The 9,667-nt window shown below is 39.4% G+C and overlaps 1 non-coding gene across 1 annotated transcript; it reads left to right on the top strand.

Moving 5' to 3' along the window:
- Window positions 1-5,161: 5,161 nt before the first annotated feature.
- On the top strand, window positions 5,162-5,233 carry TRNAC-GCA (transfer RNA cysteine (anticodon GCA)). Its single transcript has one exon. It is a non-coding gene; the product is annotated as a tRNA-Cys (tRNA).
- The last annotated feature ends 4,434 nt before the right edge of the window (window positions 5,234-9,667 follow it).

Genomic DNA, 9,667 nt, shown 5'->3' with positions numbered 1-9,667 from the left:
GTTGACTCATTGGAAAAGACTCTGATGCTGGGAGGGATTGGGGGTGGAAGGAGAAGGGGATGATAGAGGATGAGATGGCTGGATGGCATCACGAACTCGATGGGCATGAGTCTGAGTGAACTCCGGGAGATGGTGATGGATAGGGAGGCCTGGCATGCAGCGATTCATGGGGTCGCAAAGAGTCGGACACGACTAAGCGACTGAACTGAACTGAACTGAAACTAGACAGAGCAGTAAATTAAAATTATATACCTTCATTTTGGTTTAAGAAAATAAAAGAATTATTGGTAGAGCATAGAATGTGGATTATTCATAGGACTGGCAGAAATTATTAGTTTTAGATAGGTGACACTCTTACTTAAAAGAATGGATAGTTAACATAAGGCATAATTTGTGAGCCTAAATGTATAGCAAGAGAAGGATGGTACGGGGAGGGAGGAGGGAGTGGGGTTCAGGATGGGAAAAACATGTATATCTGTGGCAGATTCATGTTGATGTTGGCAAAATCAATACAATATTGTAAAGTGAAAAAAGAAAAGAGAAAGGTTAAAAATATCATTTTGTCTGTATCACTTACTTGGAGGAGGAAAGTTCTACAAAAGAAAGACAACTGGAATTAGAGAAGAGAAATTCTATATGGAAAACGTAAAGTTTGGAGAAGAAATTTAAGGGGATAACTAGTGCACCTCACAAAAAATTCTCAAATAATAAATGAAAAGATGGAGTTGAGGGATTTAACTGTGTGGGGCTTGCCTTAATGCCATAAACATCTAGGAAACTGAAGGAAGTACATGAAACATTGATTTAATATATAGAAAAACAAACAGTACACAATTTTGATCTCCGAGAGAGGAGAAATAAGCATAGTAAACCCTATGCACCATGGCTTTCTGACCAAAGGAAACGTCTAGGCTTCAGTATAGGGATGAGTAGCCACAGAGACTGGCACTCAGAGACAGAGACCATAGCTCAGGGAGGTCAAGGTGGTTGGGATGGGGGGTGTGGGGCAGAGTGTTAGAGAATTGGAATGAACAGAGAGAGAGAGAACTCCAAGACTCAGTGAAGTGACTCTGCCAGTTCTTCATGCAGAAGAAATTCCCACAAGATCAAGCAAAGAACAACTGTGAAAAAGCCATAACTCAAAAGTACCTGAGAGATGTCTCTGTTCCTACTAGTCACAGTGAACATTTGATAGAGAATCTATCAAAGTCTCACACCTTCATTAATGGGGGGCAAACTTACTATAGAGTAAAGGTTACTCTAGAACCCATAGTAACAGCTTAAAATACAAAGCTTCAAAAGATGAAGCTGATTTGCAAGAACTCTGAAGGGTCTGTGTGAAATTTCATGCTACGTATATGTTCACATGTTAGCCTGCCATAGTTTGATGAAAACTGGGCAAGAGACACAAGTATATTGGATGTGAGACAGAATACAGTTCATTATCTACAGTGATGATGTTATTAGTAAGCAGTGGTCATGTATTTTTGTGTTGGTTTTCTGAATCTCAGTTCCCATTGGCAATGCAAAGAATAGTGTGTAATAGTGGGGTTTTTTAGAGAGGAATCCAGACCTCTAGGAACCTGAATCTTAATAGAAAAGTAAGCTTGCCTATCCTTCTGAGGGAGACATTAACTGTATTATAGTAAACAGTGAAGATACTTGGCATTTGCTCTGAAGGGAGGCAACATCTCTATCTTCCCAAGATTGATTACTATTAAAATATCTTTGAAAAATAGTACAAAACCAGGAGAAATGTGTGACTTGTTCATAAGATCTGCAGAATCCCATGGAGAATTGTGTCCCGACAGTATTTGCCATTGTTTCTATGCAGTTTTGTTGTCTGGTAAATTTTCCCATGAGTAAGCCACTGTCTTGGCCACTCTGATTAATGTAACTGGCAGTGTCTGGGACCAGACATATCCTATTTATTTCATGTAGCATTTAATTAAGGCCAATATCAATAGGATTTCAAGCAGGAGGATAAGGCCAATCTGTAGTTTTGACCTCAACCATGCCCCACACCAGCTAAACTAATACCCATAACCCAACATTAGGAAGAAGCTTGAAACAACCTAGCTCATGGAAAATATCATGGGATACATTAGAAAATATTTGGAATTTAATGATAAAGAAACAAAACATAAAGCCATGGAATACAGTGAAAGTAGTGTCTGAGTAGTAGAGATTTATAGTTTTAAATGCTTATATTGGAGGATAATTAAGATCTAAAACCAATGCTTTAACCATCTACCATAAAAAGTTCAAAAAATAACAAATGAAACCCAAAATATATAGAAGAAAGGAAAAAAAAGAGAGAAATCAACAAAATAGAACACAAACAATAGAGAAGCAACCAAACTAGAAACCTGTTCTTGAAAAGGAAATATAATTGAAATTGATAACCCTATACAGCCAAACTGGCAAAGACAAAAGAGAGAGATGACACAAATTTTGAACATCAGGAATGAAAGAAGTGATATTCACATAGATTAAAGAGAAATTAAGTAGAAGATAAGAGAACTTTATGAGCAAATATATGCAATAAAATAGACAACTCAGAAGAAATAGACAAACTCTTGAAGCAAATAACCAAGGTGACACAGGAAGAAACCAGAAATCTTAATGGGCCTATTATTAGTTTTATAAGGCTGCCATAGCAAAGTACCATAGGCTGGGTGACTTAAGCAACAGAAATTTATTTTCTCATAGTTTAGGAAATTGAAAGTCTGAGATCAAGGTATAGGCAGTATTGATTTCTTCTGAAGACTTTGTTCTCTGCTTGTCCTACTCTAACTTTATGTGATCTTTCCATCTTGCCTCTTGGTGTGTATCTGTCCTCACCTCCTTTTACATAAGGACATCAGTAATACTGTTGTTGTTCAGTTGCTAAGTCATGTCTGATTGTTTGTGAGCCCATGAATTGCAGCAGGCCAGATTCCCCTGTCCCCCACGTCTTACAGAGTTTGCTCAAATACATGTTCATTGAGTTGGTAATACTATCTAACCATCTTATCCTCTGCCACTCCCTTATCCTTTTGCCTTCAATTTTTCCCAGCATCATTCTGTCGTTCTTGATATTGCATGCAAGTACTACATTTCGGACTCCTGTTGACCATGATGGCTACTCCATTTCTTCTGAGGTATTCCTGCCCGCAGTAGTAGATATAATGGTCATCTGAGTTAAATTCACCCATTCCAGTCCATTTTAGTTCACTGATTCCTAGAATGTCGACGTTCACTCTTGCCATCTCTTGTTTGACCACTTTCAATTTGCTTTGATTCATGGACCTAACATTCCAGGTTCCTATGCAATATTGCTCTTTACAGCATTGGACCTTGCTTCTATCACCAGTCACATCCACAGCTGGGTATTGTTTTTGCTTTGGCTCCATCCCTTTATTCTTTCTGGAGTTATTTCTCCACTGATCTCCAGTAGCGTGTTAGGCACCTACTGACCTGGGGAGTGCCTCTTTCAGTATCCTATAATTTTGCCTTTTCATACTGTTCAAGGGGTTCTCAAGGCAAGAATACTGAAGTGGCTTGCCATTCCTTTTTCCAGTGGACCACATCTGTCAGACCTCTCCACCATGACCCGCCTGTCTTGGGTTGCCCCACAGGCATGGCTTAGTTTCATTGAGTTAGACAAGGCTGTGGTCCTAGTGTGATTAGATTGACTAGTTTTCTGTGAGTATGGTTTCAGTGTGTCTGCCCTCTGATGCCCTCTTGCAACACCTACCATCTTACTTGGATTTCTTTTACCTTGGGCGTGGGGTATCTTTTCACTGCTGCTCCAGCAAAGTGCCGCCACTGCTCCTTACCTTGAATACCAGACCACCTGACCTGCCTCTTGAGAAATTTGTATGCAGGTCAGGAAGCAACAGTTAGACCTGGACATGGAACAACAGACTGGTTCCAAATAGGAAAAGGACTACGTCCAGGCTGTATATTGTCACCCAGCTTATTTAACTTATATGCAGAGTACATCATGAGAAATGCTGGACTGGAAGAAACACAAGCTGGAATCAAGATTGCTGGGAGAAATATCAATAACCTCAGATATGCAAATGACACCACCCTTATGGCAGAAAGTGAAGAGGAACTAAAAAGCCTCTTGATGAAAGTGAAAGAAGAGATTGAAAGTGTTGGCTTAAAGCTCAACATTAAGAAAACAAAGATCATGGCATCCGGTCCCATCACTTCATGGGAAATAGATGGGAAAACAGTGGAAACAGTGTCAGACTTTCTTTCTCTGGGCTCCAAAATCACTGCAGATGGTGACTGCAGCCATGAAATTAAAAGACTCTTACTCCTTGGAAGAAAAGTTATGACCAACCTAGATAGTATATTGAAAAGCAGAGACGTTACTTTGCTGATTAAGGTCCGTCTAGTCAAGGCTATGGTTTTTCCAGTGGTCATGTATGGATGTGAGAGTTGGACTGTGAAGAAGGCTGAGCACCAAAGAATTGATGCTTTTGAACTGTGGTGTTGGAGAAGACTCTTGAGAGTCCCTTGCACTGCAAGGAGATCTAACCAATCCATTCCAAAGGAGGTCATCCCTGGGATTTCTTTGGAAGGAATGATGCTAAAGCTGAAATTCCAGTACTTTGGCCACCTCATGTGAAGAGTTGACTCATTGGAAAGGACTCTGATGCTGGGAGGGATTGGGGGCAGGAGGAGAAGGGGACGACAGAGGATGAGAGGGCTGGATAGCATCACGGACTTGATGGACATGAGTCTGAGTGAACTCCGGGAGTTGGTGATGGACAGGGAGGCCTGGCATGCAGTGATTCAGGGGGTCGCAAAGAGTCAGACACGACTGAGCAGCTGAACTGAACTTTCCCAGCATCAGTGTCTTTTCCTATGAGTTGCCTCTTTACATCAGGTTGCTAAAGTATTGGAGCTTGAGCTTCAGCATCAGTCTTTCCAATGAGTATTCAGGGTTTATTTCCTTAGGGTTGACTTGACTCTTTGCTGTTCAAGGGACTCTCAAGAGTCTTCTCCAGCACCACAATTCAAAATTATCAGTTCGTCAGTGCTCAGCCTTCTTTATCGTCCAACTCTCACATCCATAAATAACTACTGAAAAAGCTATAGCTTTGGACATGCAGACTTTTTTTGGCAAAGTGATGTCTTTGCTTTTTATATGCTGTTTTGGGCTTCCCTGGTGGCTCAGATGGTAAAGTGTCTGCCTGCAGTGCAGGAGACCCAGGTTCAATCCCTGGGTTGGGAAGATCCCCTGGAGAAGGAAATGGCAACCCACTCCAGTACTCTTGCCTGGAAAATTCCATGGACTGAGGAGCCTGGTAGGCTACAGTCCATGGGATTACAAAGAGTCGGACACGACTGAGTGACTTCACTTTAGGTTTGTCATAGCTTTCCTTCCAAGGAGCAAGCATCTTTTAATTTCATGCAGTCATTGTCTGCAGTGATTTTGGAGCCCCCAAAATAAAATCTGTCACAATTTCTACTTTTTTCCCTTCTATTTGCCATGAAGTGATGGGACCGGATGCCATGATCTTCGTTTTTTGAATGTTGAGTTTTAAGCCAGCTGTTTTGCTCACCTCTTTCATCCTCATCAAGAGGCTCTTTAGTTCGTCCTCATTTTCTGCCATTAGAGTAGAAAGATATGCACCTGTGCATATCTGAAGTTGTTGATAATTCTTCCAGCAATCTTGATTCCAGCTTGTGATTCATCCAGCCCAGCATTTTGCATGATGCACTCTGCATATAAGTTAAGTAAGCATGGTGACAGTATACAGCTTTGTTGTACTCCTTTCCCCATTTTGAACCAGTTCAGTTATTCTGTTGGTTTTTAAACACATACAGGTTTCTCAGGAGATAGGTAAGGTGGTCAGTTATTCACTCTCTCTAAGAATTCTCCACAGTTTGACCAGCCTAGACAGTCACAACGGTTTGTTGTGACCCACACAGTCAAAGGCCTTAGCATAGTCAATGAAGCAGAAATAGACATTTTTCTGAACTCTCTTGCTTTCTCCATGATCCAGAAAATGGTGGCAATTTGGCCTCTTGTTCCTTTACCTCTTTGAAGCTTAGCTTGTACATTTGGAAGTTCTTGGATCACCTACTGTGGAAGACTAGCCTGAAGGATTTTGAGCAGAAACTTGCTAGCATGTGAAATGAGGTTAAATGTATGGTAGTTTGAGCATTCTCTGGCAAAGAAGGATATTTGATATTTTGCCCTTCTTTGGGATTGGAATGAAAACTGATCAGTAATATTAGATGAGGTCTATTAATCTCACTTTAACTTAATTTCATGCAAAGATGAGCCCAATAAAGGACATAAATGGTATGGACATAACAGAAGCAGAAAATATTAAGAAGAGGTGGCAAGAATACCTAGAAGAACTGTACAAAAAAGATCTTCACGACCCAGATAATCACGATGGTGGTTTGATCACTCACCTAGAGCTAGAAATCCTGGAATGCGAAGTCAAATGGGCCTTAGAAAACATCACTACGAACAAAGTTAATGGAGGTGATGGAATTCCAGTGGAGCTATTTCAAATCTTAAAAGATGATGCTGTGAAAGTGCTGCACTCAATATGCCAGCAAATTTGGAAAACTCAGCAGTAGCCACAGGACTGGAAAAGGTCAGTTTTCATTCCAATCCCAAAGAAAGGCAATGTCAAAGAATGCTCAAACTACTGCACAATTGCACTCATCTCACATGCTAGTAAAGTAATGCTCAAAATTTTCCAAGCCAGGCTTCAACAGTACGTGAACCATGAACTTCCAGATATTCAAGCTAGTTTTAGAAAAGGCAGAAAAACCAGAGATCAAATTGCTAACATCCAATGGATCATCGAAAAAGCAAGAGAGTCCCAGAAAAACATTTACTTCTGCTTTATTGACTACACCAAAGCTTTTGACTGTGTGGATCACAACAAACTGGAAAATTCTTTAAGACATGGGAATACCAGACCACCTTACCTGCCTCCTGAGAAATCTGTATACAGGTCAGGAAGCAACAGAACTGGACATGGAACAACACACTGGTTCCAAATAGAGAAAAGAGTACCTCAAGGCTGTATATTGTCACCCTGCTTATTTAACTTATATGCAGAGTATATCATGGGAAATGCTAGTCTGGATGAAGCACAAGCTGGAATCAAGATTACCAGGAGAAATATCAATAACTTTGGATATGCAGATGATACCACCCTTATGGCAGAAAGTGAAGAAAAACTAAAGAGCCTCTTGATGAAAGTGAGAAAGGAGAGTGAAAAGTTGGCTTAAAAATCAACATTCAGAAAACTAAGATCATGGCATCCAGTCCCATTACTTCATGGGAAATAGATGGGGAAACAAGGACAGACCTTACTTTTTTGGGCTTCAAAATCACTGCAGATGGTGACTGCAGCTATGAAATTAAAAAACACTTCCTCCTTGGAAGAAAAGTTATGACCAACCTAGATAGCATATTCAAAAGCAGAGACATTACTTTGCCGACTAAGGTCCATCCAGTCAAAGCTATGGTTTTTCCAGTGGTCATGTATAGATTGAGAGTTGGACTATAAAGAAAGCTGAGCACTGAAGAATTGATACTTTTGAACTGTGGTGTTGCGGAAGACTCCTGAGAGTCCCTTGGACTGCAAGGAGATCCAACCAGGCCATCCTAAAGGAACTCAGTCCTGAATATTCATTGGAAGGACTGATGCTAAAGCTGAAACTGCAATACTTTGGCCACCTGATGGGAACAGTTAACTCATTTGAAAAGACACTGATGCTGGGAAAGGTTGAAGGTAGGAAGAGAAGGGGACAACAAAGGATGAGATGGTTGGATGGCATCACTTACTCAGTGGATATGAGTTTGAGTATACTCTGGGAGTTGGTTATGGATAGGGAGGCCTGGCATGCTGCGGTCCATGGGGTCACAGAGAGTCGGACACGACTGAGCATCTGAACTGAACCCAAAGGTTCCATCTTCAAATTCCATCACATTCTCGGGAACTAGTAAAGCTTTAACATGTAAGTTTTGAGGGGACACAATTTAGCTTATAACATTTTACATATTAAAGAAATCAAATTTGTAACAATTTTTCCACAAAAATGTCTAGGTCCAGGTGCCTTCACTCATGATTTTTGTTATACTTTAAAAAAGAAATAGTGTTAATCCTACACAAACATTCAGATAAAAGTAGAAAGGATAATGCACCCCATCTTGTTTTATAAGGCTGTCATAACTCTGATATAAAACAGAAGACATTATGAGAAAAGAATAGATACAAATATCTTCCAAACTGACAAGTTGAATCCTGGAATAAATAAGCATGATAATACATTATGACTAACCGGAGTTTATTTTAGTAAAGGAAGGTTGGTTATGCCTTTTAAAATCAACATAGTTCACCTATTAACAGAATAAAAAGAAAAATAACATACAATTACATCTGTCTTTCCAGAAAAATTAAAAAAGAATAAGCAGGCATTCATGATTAAAAAAAAAAAATTCTTACAAACTCAGAATAGGAGGAAACTTCTTCATACTGATAGACTTAATCTTCAAATATCTTAAGTTAATGTCATACTTAATGGTCAAAATTTAAACCATTTTACTTCAAGTTCAAAATCAAAGTATGTCCACACTCATCGCTTCTTCTCAACATTACACAGGAATTCTGGCCAATGTAATAAGGCAGTGAATATATATGAAGGCACACATGTTTTAAATGAAGAGGTATAGCTGTATTTGCAGACAACATGATCATGTCTGTGCTTCCCTTGTGGCTCAGCTGGTATAGCATCCACCTGCTGTATGGGAACCTTGGGTTTGATCCTGGGTTGGGAAGATCCACTGGAGAAGAGAAAGATTACCCACTCTGGCATTCTGACCTGGAGAATTCCATGGACTGTTTAGCCCATGGGGTTGCAAAGAGTTGGACACAACTGAGTGACTTTCACTTTCACTGATCGTGTCTGTAGAAAAATCTATGTGATTTGTAAAATGCCTGTTTTTTATAACATTAGTGACCTTAACAAGGCTGAAAGATATAGGGACAATATAAATGATCAATTCTATTTCTATTTACTAGCAACTAAAAATTGAGATTAAAAAAATTTATGAGTCAAACACATGAAATATGTAAAAATCAATATAAGATACAGATGACTTTTTACACTGAAAAGTATAAAATGTTGCCAGGAGAAATTGACAAAGACCTAAGAATAACTGAAGAAACATAGAGTGTTTATGAATTATAAGGATCAATATTGTTAAATATAAATTCCGCCAAAGTTGAATCTTTCCAGAGGTTAATTTTATTGAAATTAATAAGTAAATTCTAAAATTTATATGAAAATTAAAAAAAATCTTTGTGTGGTTGCTAAAATAATTTTGAAGAAAGTTGAAGATTTATATGCATGATTTTAAGATGTACTAATTTTCAAATAGTGATATCTATCTCTCATGCCAATTAGATTAGAGCCCTCGAGACTTTTGGGGTGATGGAATTATTCTTTGTTGTGATGGTAGTTATATGGATATATGAATATGTGTGTGTGCGTGCCTGTGTGCATTCTGTGTGCTAAATTGCTTCAGTTGTGTCTGACGCTGCGAGCCCCTCAGGCTCCTCTGTCCATGGCTTTCTCCAGGCAAGAATACTGGATTGGGTTTCCATGCTGTCCTGCAGGAAGATCTTCTTGA

This window comes from Ovis aries, chromosome 12 (assembly GCF_016772045.2).
Source record: "Ovis aries strain OAR_USU_Benz2616 breed Rambouillet chromosome 12, ARS-UI_Ramb_v3.0, whole genome shotgun sequence".
Taxonomy (NCBI): Eukaryota; Metazoa; Chordata; class Mammalia; order Artiodactyla; family Bovidae; genus Ovis; species Ovis aries.
Note: the sequence above shows the minus strand (reverse complement) of the source record. Positions and strands in the feature narration are given on the sequence as shown.